The 13,324-nt window shown below is 44.1% G+C and overlaps 1 pseudogene; it reads right to left on the reverse strand.

Moving 5' to 3' along the window:
- Nucleotides 1–535: 535 nt before the first annotated feature.
- Nucleotides 536–651, reverse strand: LOC120617424 (uncharacterized; annotated as a pseudogene).
- Nucleotides 652–13,324: the final 12,673 nt, after the last annotated feature.

Genomic DNA, 13,324 nt, shown 5'->3' on the forward strand with positions numbered 1-13,324 from the left:
CTACTTAAACATACTCCTAGGCAATCCTCTCTTTTTTATGGTTGACAGTCTGATGCCTTCCTGAATCCTGACGACGCCCAAGACTGACGCCTAGGATGGTGGTCCCACTCAGGAAGCAGAGGGCCTCGACCCGGGCTGTAAAAGCAGCTCCATGGGTGGATATCTTCTGTGGGGAAAGACCGTGGCCTCGCAGGCTACCAATAATTCTGTCTCCTGGCCCAGGACCGTGCGAATTTGCGCATCGTCCTTGGGATAAGCTGTGTGGCTGCGTGCGAACCTGTCAGAAGCTGTACAGCCTGGATTCTGAAATTGGATGTCCAGGTAGCTACCCTATGGTACTGGGGAATCCCACAGAAACAAGGTGGAGCACCCCCCTCCAGGGGCAGGCCTGTGCAACAAGATCCTGTTTGTACACAGAATTCTGCAGCTAGGTAAAGAAATTACAACTGCTCCATTTTCTGTAGTTGACCTTATCTTCTTCTTTTATTATTATTATTATTATTATTATTATTATTATTATTATTATTATTATTTATGCCCACAGCACCTGGTCTTCCTAAGTGGTCTCCCATCCAAGTACTAACCAGGCCCGACTCTGCTTAGTTTCCGAGCTCAGACATCGGGCTTGTTCAGGGTGGCATGGTCATAGACCATGGACCGTGGCTCCACTGGGGCGCGAACCCAGGACCTTCTGAATGTAAAGCAGACGTGCTGACCGCTACACTACGGAACCACATCCTGACCTTACCTTCTTGATGACAACTTAACCCTAGTCAAAAAAAAGGGAGAGCATGATTTTCAATGTGCCATCTATTGGTATTGCAGTCTCTTCTGATTCAAATAGTCTCTTTTGGGTCAATGAGTCTCTTTTTGGCAAATAAATCTTGAGAATGTCTTTGTGTACTCTTGTGCGTGTGTGTATAGAATTTTACATCATACCATTGAGAAAAACATTTATAATAGCTGAACATTAAATTCAAGATACATGACTCTCAGTTCACTAGTGAGGACTGGGCCTAAAAAAGAACAATGGGTACATATATACGCGTGTGCGTGTGTATGTGTGTGCGTGCATGTGTGTAAATGCAAGGGTGGGGGTTCTGGGTGGCATGAAGAAAGGCTTCCTGGATCTAGAATGAGTTTGGAGATAGGCGAAGGAATGTGGAAGCAGCCTCTACTGATGCAGAATCAGAGGGCCACGATAAAACAGCATAGGGCAGCGGTTCTAGTACGTTTTGCAAGCTAGATTAGTAAGAAACAGCAAAACTTCCTGTACTCTATACAGGCATGGGGTCCCACCTGGGTTCAGGGCCAGGGAGGTGGCCACGGGGGTGGAAAGGAAGCATGGCTATAGCAAACACCGATGAGGAGGTCATGGAATAGGCAGGAACAGAGCCCGGGAGGAGAGAGACAGGGAGAAGAGCTCGGCACTATGGAGAAACAGCTGGGCAGATGTGTTTCTTTGAAACACTGCCTTTAAAGGGTCAGCAGGACATTCACAGAAAGATAAGTTTTTTCTCTGGGTGTCTGGATATTTGTGATACAGACTGCAGTCCAAACTATGAGACCAAACTAATGTCGAGCCACCGTCTCTGACATTTCCCTGAAACTTACTGTATGTGAAGGGCAGGAGAGCAAAGGAGAGGAGAGAAAAACGTGTCGACCAGTCCTGACTTCCTTTTCCCAAATCACAAAATGGCTGGGCGCAATACGAGGATAACTTTTTCCAAGGAAATGTTAAAGATTTTTTTTTTAAAGATGTGAAGAATAATATAACTAATTCTTGTATATCCACCAGAGGATCATTTTTGAAAAACATGCTTTGAAGAACAATTAGCTCAGGGGGAACACTGAGCCAGACCACTTAACATCAAATGTGGCATTCTTCCTCATTAACCTGTTAAAATATTTGTAAAGCATGTTCTGTGACTGTTTTACTCTTTTTTTTTCAAATTGCAAAGTGATTCAGCAGACACTACAAATGTCAATTTTTTACCTAATTTTTGAAAGAGAAATAACATCGAAACATGGTTTAAGAATCCAAAAAGTACACAAGAAGTAGAAAATCAAAACGTACAAGTCTCTTTTCTTCCTCGACCCTTGTGTTTCATAGATAGCTATTGTTAACAGTTTCTCATTTATCCTTCCAGGTGAACAGGGCGTAAAACCACGTTTATGATTTTATGTTTCAATTCACACGTGTAATCCTAGAGCCCATTTTACAGCTTGCTTATCTTGCTTGCTTACGCATTATGGGAGCATCTCCACGTCCACACATGGATACCAGTCCAACGCATGCTCTTCACAGCTGGGCGGATGTGCCGTACTTACCCAGTCAGCCCCTGCTGATGAATATGCAGGCTGTTACTGAGGATTTGGCATTGCGCTCAGTGTTCAGATGAACAACCTTGCACGTGGGTCTCAGTATAAGTTTATAAGAATATCTAAAAAAAAGTCATTTCCTAGATATTGAATTTCCGGGTCAAAGGAAATAATCACTTTTAATTTTAGTAAATGTTGCCAGATTGCTCTTCAAAATGGTTTTACCAATTTACAATTTCACCAGAAGTGGTAAAAGTACACATTCCCTTACACTCTTATTATATAAATCTGACCTATAAATCTGACTTATTATCTAATTAATGAGTTATTAATGACTATACGCCACTGTCAATTTGATCTGTTTATAGTGTATGATTAAATCTTTTTAAAATAAATTTGATTTTAATTTAAAATCGTGTAACTTTAAGGTACACACCATGTTAGTTGGATACATTTATATATTATGATTGCTGAGATAGTGAAATTTATCACTTTATATAATTATAGTATAATATTATTGTCCATATACATTATTCTATGCATTGGATCTCTATGGCTTACTACTCATTACAAGTTTGTAACCTTAAACACCATCACTCCATTTCGCTCATTAAATATCTTTTCATAGGGAGATTAGCTCTTTGTATTTCTTTGTTAATAAACTTGTGAAAACTCGGAAACATGCTATCGCAAAGCATGTTTATTCAATCAAATGCCTCCCCTGGTTTCACATTGCGAATCGCTACCTAAGACGTTTCCCACAGCTTGTAAAATTCCAAAAGAGTCAAGTGCCTGGTTCAGTGAACCCCATCAAGAATTCACATTTCCAACAAAAATGACCAGTGCCGGGGTCGTCTTATAAAAGGAGCAAAATAGGGCCAATGACCTTTACCTCACACTCAACTTCTGTGGCACAATAATAGATGGAATCACCTGAAAAGAGAGATATTTAGTGTCTTGAAAGCGAGGTCTGATCAAAGAGAGACGACTGAAGGGTTAGCAGTAAGATTAATGTGAGGATACTGTCTACAGCATAAGCAAAAGAGAAAAATAAATAGCAAGTATATATTTCACCTGAGTTCCTAGATACTGCCTTTGGAATAGTTCCTTTTATAGTCACAAAGAAAGAAAGGAATGACGGAAGAGTAGTACCAAGATGACACCTATGGCAGGTATAAGAAAAATGATGTGATGAATTCGGGTAATCTCACCTGTGATGAAAGAAATTCAATCCTTTAATGTCTTCCATCCAGACTGTACATTAGAATGATCTGGAGAGCTCTCCAAATCATTTGATGCCAGGGCCCTACCCCAAACTCACTGAGTCTAGACTCTAGCATTAGTATATTTTTAAAAGTTCCTCTGGGAGATTTTAACGTGCAGCTTAATTTGAGACCCTCTTCATTAAGAGCACCCTGTAGTGTTTAGCTGCCTTCCCAAGGCTGTCCTAGGTCTTTAGCTATTTGAAGGACCCCTTTCCTGAAACCCCATGACAATGCCTTGCTATGACAATCTGAAAATCGGTATTTGGCATGATATCTATTAGAATGCCACACATACAAAAGAGTTCGTCACATCGGACACAATGAAATACACTGAATGTAAAGTTTGTGTAGGTTCTTGAAGGAATCAATGTTAAAAAATAAAAAAAAAAAACTGACTTACTCTAACTGATGGGAATATAACCTAGAGATCATTTTAGCTATTTAAATCAAGAGTCTTAAAAATGTGCATGTCTGTCGACCCACAAATCCCACTTCTAGAAACCATGTACAAAGATGCAAGCGTGGACTAGGATGTTAACCGCTGTGTCGTTTGCGTCACAAATGTGGAAACAATTTCTCCAATGAACATTAAATAAATTCAAGTTCAGCTACACGATGGAACATTGTACAATCACGAGAAACAACATGCTTAACATATCACATGGCTAGCCGAGGAGCCATTTATTGTCATGAAACGATGACATAAAAAAATAGTCAACATAAAAAAATCGTCAACATACACTTTAAGTGGAAAAGCAAGTTGTAAACTTCCACATGTAGCATGATCTCATTTCTTCATAAGTGATACGACAGTAACACGTTTACTGAGGTCTTCCTTCATTCCTTAATTCTAAACACTTTATAAATATTAACTCTCTCACCCTTACAACCCATGGCGCTACTATTGTTCCCTTGTTTTAAAGAGGAACCACTGAGACACAGGTTACTAATGTGCCCGAGGTCACAAAGCCAACGAGTGGCAGAGTCTGGCTTTCGAATTCACACCCTCTGGCCCATAGCCCATGTTCTTAACTGCTACAGCATTCTGCTGATCTGTGATTACATGCAGATAAAAGGGAAGTTTTATTTTTTACCCTTTGCTAATATATATATGTAGCACAGTTTCTAAAAGTGAGTATTTTTTAAGGAATGGCAAATGTTTTGACGATACCAAATAAAAAGCAGAAAGAAAAAAAAGATTTGCAGGGGACTGGAATGCAATAGAGGTCTGCGGGGCACATGCCCAGAAAGGAAAGTTGGGGAGGAGAGCCGGAGTCTCTGAAACTCGGCCCCGGGGCCGAGCCTGATGGACACTTCTCTACATGTCCTGATACACAACAAGAAGATGCAAGTATGCAAACACGGGAAGATGGCAGCAGGCAGAAGGTGAGCTCGGGAAGTCTGCAGGGTGAGAGTTCTTTCGGGGTAGGAGACAAATTGTGAGAGCTGAGCAGGGAGAAGGGGCCAGTGAGGACACATCAAAAACCCATGAGTGAAGAGAGGGGGTGAGCGGGAGGGTTAGTGAGCAGCATGGAAGGAAAGATGAGACATCACTTCTATAAGACCCTAAGGACGGGCGTCTACGCAGGAGCTTCCCCGTACGAATCTCCCCGTCCTCTGCGAGATTCGATGAGCAGCTGGGTCCAGGCAAAAGCCAAACATCAGAGGGGTGGAGCGGTCAACTTATTGATGAAGAAATGGAGCTAATCGAGTGAAATGACTTCAGAGCAGCTGGCCGGAGCTCAGCAGAAGCTCGACTCCACAGGTCTGCGCTGGTGCCATGCAGCCCGCTTCTCCTCCGGCGACTGTAAGACTGAAGACGCAGTGCTCACGCCTCTGGCCCAGCGGTCTGCTCTTCTGGGTCCCTGGGGTCACCAGCGTGCGCCAGCCAATGACGCGAGGCTAGAATCCACCATTTCAACCGAAGTTGTAGTGGGTAGAACTGCTCAGGAAAGGCGGACATTCGTGCTGAGTTAGGAGAAAATTCTAGAATATATTTAAAGAAATGCAGCTGGCTGGGTTACTTTTAGGAACACAGAGACATTCGAACTCTGACAAGTTCAAACTATTGCCTAATAAAAATACTTCTGGAATAAGTGACTGATTTATAACTGATATGGAAAATTGTGCTTCTAAAGTACTTGAAGGTGCGAGAAAACAAATTAAAAGATTCGTTTCAATATTTTAAGTGTATCACTCTATTTGATTCCCACTTTTAGCTTCTATTTTCAGGACTTTTCCCTTCTTCATAGATCCCCCACCCTTATTACTGACAAGATAAAGGTTAAATAAATAAAGTTTCATTCTGCATTTTGTTCCACTTAGCAGATGCACTCAATATTTTCACACGTTCACACTTAGAATTACAGCAAAAGACCACATTCGAGCCAAGAAATGATTGTCTTTCACAATCTTTCCACAACCAGAACTCTCAAATTAACGAGTTTAATGGCATATTTTTCCTCCTCTGGACACCAACCTTTTTCTGTCTTCAGATATAACATATGATACCTGGGAAGCATATGGAAATTACGCACAGACACACACGCAGACGGTAAAACCCTCACTGTAGAAACAGCTATCCCCTACAGTAAGCACTCACATAACTTCGTGCCTCCTTATTATTGTGGAACATAATTCACTCCTCTGCAAGTTCAAGTTGCATATCACAGCACATCGGCGTTGGTCTTCCTTTATAGCAAGCTGTCATATGGTCAGCATTCTCATTGGTAACCTAAATTACTTGTGTTTCTCCAGCCATTTCACCTAACTACTTTGAACCAAAAAGGACAACGATCACTTTTCCCAAGTTACAGAAATGCGCAGCAGTAAGAGTTGGCTGCAGTACAGTGTCGCCCATGTGTGGGCGTGGCCATCCCTCAGGTCGGGGGTCCCTCCGAACCTACAAAGCCAAAAGGGGTGTGTGTTGGAGCGTCCTGCCTCCGTGGAGAAGTAGCCCCAGCAGAGGGGAGGACTGAAGGCTGGCCACGCCTTCAAGACAGACGACAGTCAAAGGGAGGAGAAAAATAAGAAATTTGGTACCCTTCGACGGCATCCCATTTACACGCAGATAAACATGGAAATGCTGGCCTTCCCAGGCCTGGCCCTGCCTGCCTCTCTGGTCTCATCACACACCCTTTGCTGTGCCCATGGCACGGTGGCCCTGCTAGCCTCCTACTCCTGAAACGTCTCTTCCCCAAACCTGCCTGACATAATTAATTTCGCCTCTTTGAAGAATCTAATTTAGTCATTAGTTCCTCAGAGAAACTACCACGATCATCCTAACTGAATCGCTTCGCTCTAGCATATAATCTTGGGCAGGAAAATTTACCGATTTTTTTCGTTATATTTACCTTTGTGATTTTTCTTTCTCTGTCACCATTTCAAGCCTGTAGCTCAGCCTTTTTACTCTTCCCTGCATTACCAAGTTTTGCAGAGCAGAGAGCAAAAGCATCCTGTCTTTGCCAGCAGGTTAAGCCCATGGAAGAGGTGATGCTAGGGGTCCACAGAGGAGACGGAGGAGTTGAGAGTAAGAAGGAGAAATCCTATAAGTAGTGGAGACCTCCTCTTCGCTCCCAGACAAGTCCTTGAAAAGATGCAAGACCTCCAAGGGCCCTGCATGGCATTTCTAAAGAACTTCTGATGAGTCCAATCACGACATACCTTGTCATTCAAGGACACTTCTGCTCTGGACAGAAAAGATGGCAGCAATGACCGTGAGAGCCTGGAAACCAGTGGCCTTACTGCACTGTCCAAGTACCACCAGAGAAATGGCGAGGAAGCAGAGATGGAACGTCCCGCCTGCCCAGGTGGGGGAGAAGCAAGATGATTCGAAAGAAAGGAATGAGATGCTTGTTGCACATGTGAGTTTAGGGATGTTGGCTGATAGGACCCTTTCTGATTTTTTGTCTCCTTTTCTATCAGTTACTGAGAAAGGTGTTGATGTCCCTAACTCCATTTCTCCCTTCAGCTCTGACAATTTTTCTTGTGTGTAGTTTAACACACTATTAGATGTACACATATTTAGGATTAATGAACTTGCCCTATTATTAGGAAATGTCTTTCTAGTGTCTGGTAGTAGTTCCTGCTCTGAAGTCTTGTTTGTCTGATCAACAGAGGCATACCGATTTTCTTACAAGTAGTGTTTGCATGGTAAATCTTTTTCCTTTTTTGGTTTTGTCTATCTGCATTTTTATATTTAAAGTTCATCTATCACAGATAGTATTTAGTCGTTTATCCATTTTGACAATCTTGGCTTGTAACTGAAGTCCTTCCTCCCATTTAATGTAATATAGTTATTGATAAAGACTGGATTTAAGTCTACCATTTCATTATTCTTTTTTCTATTTTGCTTCTTCTATTCTCTAATCCTTGACCACCCTCCTTCCCTGTCTTCTTTTGTGTTCATCGAGTACTTTTTAGAATTTAATTTTTTAATCTGTGTGTGTGTGTTTTCTATGGCTGCTCAAGGAAATCACAATACATATTTATTAAATGAGTAAATGAATGGTGTGACATGCACCCACCTACAATCCACCCTACTGATCTGGCCTCAAGCCTAGGAGCCCGAATGCCATAACCCCCAGCACAGCCAAAACTGATAACATGCCAGCGGAAGGAAAATTCTTGAAATTCAGGTTTATGTTGCGATAGTAAAGAAATCTGGTCTCAACTGTCATACAATTACTTCTTGGTCTAGTTGCATTTTTACTCCTTCATTAATTCAATGATCTTTCCACCTACCAAGTGTACATTTCTTCTTTGGCTGTATGTCAGAATTACCTCCAAAGATTTAAAAATTACGGATCCTATCAAAGATCTAGTGAAAAAGAAAGCTTCCCAACCACAGATGAAGTTGAGAACCACTACATTACTGAACGTCCACTAAACTCGGGACCCTGGCTATGAGTGCTAGTTCTTTAATGCCTCCCAACCACCTGCCACAGAGCAGGCTCCCTAACGGCGAGATACCAAGTCCCTTCTCTCACGTGACGATGTATGTACAAGGCCAGAAACGGAGGGAAGGGAGGCTCAGAAATGAAGAGGCTCATTAGGTTTCTAACAGCTTTCTCTAGGCACATCGTAACTCAAAATAACCCAGTGGAGAAGGGGAGAAGAGGGTGTCGGAACTGCAATAGCAGAGCCTAATGAGAGCAAAAGAAAATTACGAAAAATAAAAAAAGAAGAAATAAAAAAGATTGGTCGACAATGAATGAGAAAATATTTCTTCAAAATAGGAGCACTGCCGCTTCCCATTTCTTCCCTGCGCAGACCAGACTGAGAATTGTGCCTTTTCGAAAGGCCCGCGTTCTTCCTAAGCCACTGGCCCATCTCGGCTCAATGTGTGCTGCTAGGTCTGTCTTGAGCAGCTAGAGGTGGCCGCGCTTACTCGTACTCGCTGCTTCGAGTGGAGTCTTGGGGCTCTACGAGGCCACGAAGCAAGTCTGCAGCCACAGCCCTAAGCTTCAGGCCGGCGATTTCCTTCCTCTGTCCCACAGGCCGAGCATGCTTCGGGGTTTACCATTCCCCCTGCAAGGCTGGTTCACTGCATCTCTCAGAGGCCCCCCCAGGGAGAATGGAAGCTTGTCGCTCTGGTGGGGAAACTCGAAACACCTTTCCACCCACTTTTGCTGCACTAGAAGCCGTAGAGGCCAAGGGAAGGGAAGAGAAACAGAAACCACCGCCAGGAGCGGCTGGTGGAATAATTGCCGAGTGAAGCGACAGCAGGAGATACATTAATGGCCCTAATGACAGCGCGGACCCTCGCTCCTCTCCAGATTGCTAGTGTGAGGTGTGCCGTGCAGCAAGCGTTGATAACGTGCAAGCTTACCCTGCTTTTGTTTTCACTCCATCCTTCGGGTGGACAAGAATCATGGGATTATATTTTGCATGGCCGCCTGGAAAATCGGGTGATACTATAGTTCATGAAAACAGGCCCCAGGTAAACAGCACGTATTCAGAAGTTCCCAGCAGCCAGAATTCAAAATGCCCACCGACCTGGATGCCAGCCCTCAGGGAACCGAGGCGTCACACACAGGTTAGAGGGCTGACTGCATCGAACCAGGTGTGTCTTGCCAGCTGTTCACATAGCTTACAGAAAGGCCTGCTGGGAACAGAGAAAGTGAACTTCTCCCAACCCAGAGGCTTCAAATTGCAGGTGTACAGGATGGCTATGACCTAGTCATGGCTTCTGCAGCCCTGTGGGGGCCTGCGCATGCATTAGAAAAAGGCATTCCTTCCCTTAGGTAGACCTGCCCTGTAGGCCCCTCAGCTAAAACACAACCCACCCAACACACGCAGTGGCGCTGGATGCCAGACACGCTGTTTTTAAAGTATCAGAATACTTCACCAAAACATCAAGATTCACATTTTCCTTCGAAAGGCATAGAACTGTGGAACGCTGAACTCACGTTCCCACACGGCAGCTGTCGCTGAAAAGGAACAGCAGCGGCCGGGGTGGGAGGAGCCACGTGCTCTCCAGTTTACCGCAGTCCCCTCCAGTCCCCTCCGCTAGCCACCGTCCTGCCCCTGGCTCGCCTCACTCACTGATTTAAACTGCCGGCCACGAAGGCCATTAGAGTTTACGACCACTCTCAAGGTCTCCAACACCCAGCTCATGACACGCAGTCGGAGTAAGCTTTCCCTCTTGCCTCCCTGCACCAGGGAGAAGAGTCCGTGGGGCCAGCACTGCCTTTATGCAGAGGTTAAATCGGCAGCACCTGGAGTAGGACAGCCTGAGTTTCAGGAGCTGTCTGCCACTTCCTGCCTGTGAGACTCCCACCGCTCTCCGCCTTTCCTTCAGGGTCTGGCCTGAGTGGCGTCTCCTCCGAGAAGCTCTTTCAGAGCACCTCTACATGCAGGGCCTGGCGCGAAATAAGTGTTCGGCGCAACACTGGACATGACTTTCCTTCCTCATCCTTTCCAGTTCCCTGCGCAGAGAAGACCCTGAACACATTTCTTCATCTCGATGGCATGGCTGCGATTGAGTCTAAGCCAATCATTTCAGAGGTTGAGGATTACGTCTGGCAGTTCCCAGGGCAGGATTTCTGGGGCATCTCACCTCTTATTGTATGAATGGGAGTACTTATTCTGGCATCCAGACGTGAGGGTCAGCCTTTGAGAATCAAGGAAAGGTGTGATTATAGGGTGGTTAGCAGCACCAGCTCTAGAGTTCAGATGCCCGCTCAACCCACAATAGCTGGGCAATCCATTTTTCACCACTTTGAGCTTTCTCATCTGCAAAATGGGTACAACGCCAGTATACATCTCAATGATAACTCAATAATCCACCTCTTAGCAAACCATCTGGCACACAGTAAGCACTTAGTAAATATTTGTTATGATTATACGAGATAATAAAAAGGAATCTGGCTGCTGGCATGGATCTATTCCCTATGATGGGAAGTATATTCAAAAATCTCTCATCCTAGCTGAGAGGTTTTCTGGGGATCTTTATAGGCCCTAGAGGTAAAAGAAGAGACAAAATTTCCTTCTTCCTCAATCCTGTTGTCTGGGAAGGGGTTGCAGGGCTGACGCCCGGGGTCCCAACCTTGGCTTATGAGCCACTGTCTCTCAGGCACATCTGCTCCTCTGTCTCCTGCCACTCACAGGCCGGAAGGGTTAGGGAGGTAGATCTGAGTAGATGACCCGGGGGACCCACAGGTCAAACACAGGCTGGGAAGGGGAGGGCCCCCGAGGAGCAGCAGCTGCTGTTTGCTGGGCTGTACCCCTGGGGATTATTTGTTTAAGTTTCAATGAAATGATTTTAATTTAGTGGATCTATGTTTTATGTTTATTTATTTTTTTTCAAGAAAAGATTTTCAATCTAGCCCTAGAGCTCCCTGGAGATTGTTGATAGTAATTTAAGTACTCAATTATTTGCTCTCATAGAAGAACAATTGTTAGAGGTCAGGGGCCTGACCAGGGGAATGGCAGCTTCGACCACAAGACACTTCCTTCTGCTTTTGTTATTTTAATTCTTTTAAACAAATGACATAGTTACATGATTCAAAATTCTAAATAATTGTCTCCTCCTCGGCCCCATTTCCTAGTTCATTTCTTAAAGACAAAGACATTACCGGTTTCCAGATTTGCTTTTGAGAGCCTCCCGAAGACCTCTTTTTTCCCAAGCAGGCAAATATGTGAATACAAACTTTTGGTTGTTGTTGGTTTTCTGTATTTGTTTTTCACAGGAAATATTTCTCAGCTCCCTCTGATAGCTGCTATATTTTTGCTTTCATATGCTAAAATAGACACTGAATTTGGTGACATTTTAAATGAACTGCTTTTATTGATAACATCTACATTCATTGGAAAAATTGTTCTTATAGGTATTTGAAACCACCTACACTACATTGTTTTGCGCAGCAGCTAAAATAAATATCTGTATCAGTACTAAAAGGTCTACTAAAAAGAAATGTTTTGAAATAACTATTTATACTTTGATACCATTTATATAATCACTGTCCCCGAAATACTCCAAATTTACTGAGTGCCTACATAAAAGCCTACGGCACTGGGGAAGTTACATGCCAAACCAAGAACAATGAGAAGGCGAACAAAACGGGTGAGAATCAGAGGCGGGTGGTCAAAGGTGTCATTAGCAGAGTTCACGGCGAGCTGGGACAGACCATTAGGCAGCACTTCTTGCTTATGGCTGGCATCAATCTGACCGGCCAGTGCCCATGCCAAACTATTGTTTGGTACTTCAAATATCACCCCTGGTCATTAGCCTTATCTTAACTGTTCAAATATTTTTAACAAACGAATTCATGTATTTCCTTTGAAATTAAAAATGTATTTATAAGAAAAGATTCTCTGTATTGCATGGTACATTGTGCACAGACTGGGATCCACTGACCCATAAGCCATAATTTTCCAAAAGCTAAAGGATGCCCTCTCAGCTCTTCCCGCTGGCTCAGAATGCATCGGGAGCCTGACCTCCAGCCTGGGAGCGGCCTTTCAGCGAGCTAAGGTGGACTGACTCCCTACTGTTCCAGTCCCAAATCCACTCTTCCCTGTCAACACGAGCCACCTGGACACTGAGAAATAGGGGAGGAGTGTGAGTCCCACCTAATGGGATGCGAAGCCAAGGATTGCTCACAAGACGTCATCTCTGACAACTTTCAGGGGTCAGCAAACTTTTGATCGAGAACCAGAGAGTGAGTATTTTCGGTTTCGGGGGCCAGATGGTCTCTATGGAAATCACTCGATTCTGCCGTTGTTGTTGTGCAGTTCGGTGAAGTGGCCTGGCGGCCCAATTAAACATTCTTTACAAAGCTAGGCCACAGTTACAAAGCCCCGAGGCTGACGGCTATTGCCACTACCTCGTGTCTAACTCCTCACTGGCCCGAGGTATCAAAAACACAGCACCAGTCGCAGATTCTGAGCCTGGAAGAGATCTTATAGATTGAGAAATCTGTGTAAGGTGAATAGCTCCAAAGCGATTCCACCCCAACATTTCCCAGGGACCCCAAAGATAAAGGACCTCTGGAGGTGTATGATCTTCAGCTTCCTGTACTCAAGGAAATTCAGGTACTCACTATGCACAAGTTCACCCCAGGCCCCTGACTGAGGAAGTGCACAGGGGCCAAATGGAGCAGGAAAGTTTCGGTTTTGGTTCACAAATCTATCTCCCTCTCTGCACTGAACGCTCGTCTCTTCAATTTAAGTAGAAGTATAGAGAACTGAAATGCAGAAGTCAGCCACAAATCCTACCTGGGTTAGGCAGACTTTCC

This window comes from Pteropus medius, unplaced genomic scaffold (genome assembly GCF_902729225.1).
Source record: "Pteropus medius unplaced genomic scaffold, Ma_sr-lr_union100, whole genome shotgun sequence".
In the NCBI taxonomy this organism is placed as follows: domain Eukaryota; kingdom Metazoa; phylum Chordata; class Mammalia; order Chiroptera; family Pteropodidae; genus Pteropus; species Pteropus medius.